We start from the raw sequence: 1481 nt of genomic DNA, 5'->3' as shown, positions 1-1481 counted from the left end.
GTTGTGTGTTTAAATATAATTTGATATTTGGAAAACAGACAATCATTTTTTACACAACCCTTTCACATTAACAACAAACAATTTTTTCAATACGCCACACTGCATGAAGAACTTTAAATAAATGTGAAAAATAATCAGGGCTGCCACACAGTAACTTAAGTCACTTTTTTTCTTAAATTACTCTTTTTGATATATTTTAAAACAAATTAACTATACATATAATTTAAATTCATTTAAATTCTTATATGACTGTAGCCACTTTTTAAAATGAAAAGATCACTTTAGTCACTTTTTTCAACAAATTGACCCAAGAGTTAATCACTACTGAATTCAAGTCTAAGTCTATACCTATTTCTTAATTTTCTTGAATTATTTTTTAATATTTTATAGTATTTTAAAAGATTCCAACATTTTTTTAAAATATTTCAATCATTTGAAGGGATTTTAAAAGATTCAAAAGGATATACACACAATATACTATTATCATATTTCTGAGAAATAATATAAATAAATAATAATATTAATATAATAATTTATAATAATAAATAATATTATTAATAAACAATAATATTTGTATGGGTTTTAAAGAATTTCTCCATAAAAAGTGAGGAATTTAGTATAGGGTTTTAAAAATTTGAACAGTTTTTAAACCATTCATTTAAATTAATTTGGAATTCACACTGAATTATTATTAATTTTTCTGAATTCTGTTAATGCTATTTAATTTATATAATGTACTTGCATTCTTTTGAATTTATTCAATTTTATTCACTTCAATGGTTTTTTTAGTTTTTCTTTAATTAATTTTGTATTAACGCTGAAATGCTTAAACACGGTGGCACGTGCATACCACATAGACTGTGCGAATTGATAAATTTATGTTTCGAGATGGGAGACGTCCCAGACGATTGGAAGGAAGCGATTATCATACCAATATACAAGAGAAAGGGAGATAAAAGCGAGTGCAATAAGTACAGAGGGATTAGCTTATTAAGCACCGTAAATTAGACAAGGATACGTTATGTCTTCATGGTTATTTATATTATTTATGGACAAGTGTTTAAGAATGGCTCTCTTCGATGAAGAGGGTGTGGATCTCGAAACAGTAAGGGTACGTGGGTTAGCGTTCCCAGATGATAAGGTTGTTATGGCAGAGTCTATCGAAGACCTACAAAGAATGTTGAATAAACTAGATGCAAGCATGAAGAGCATGGGCCTCAAAATTAACGCAAATAAAACAAAAACTATGGTGTTCGAAGGAAAGAGTGAGAAAACACTATGCAATATTTTATTAAATGATGAGAGAATTGAACAAGTTGATAAGTTCGTATAACTTGGTAGTTTATTTACCAGGGACGGGAAGATAGATGAGGAATTAAATAGACGAATAAATGAAGGTAAGAAGATTATTGGTAGAGCAGGTCCCCTTATCAGAAGTAAAAATATATCAAATAAAGCTAAAATGGCAATACATAATTCTA

Source organism: Belonocnema kinseyi, chromosome 4 (assembly GCF_010883055.1).
Source record: "Belonocnema kinseyi isolate 2016_QV_RU_SX_M_011 chromosome 4, B_treatae_v1, whole genome shotgun sequence".
NCBI lineage: Eukaryota > Metazoa > Arthropoda > Insecta > Hymenoptera > Cynipidae > Belonocnema > Belonocnema kinseyi.
This window is presented reverse-complemented; position numbering follows the sequence as displayed.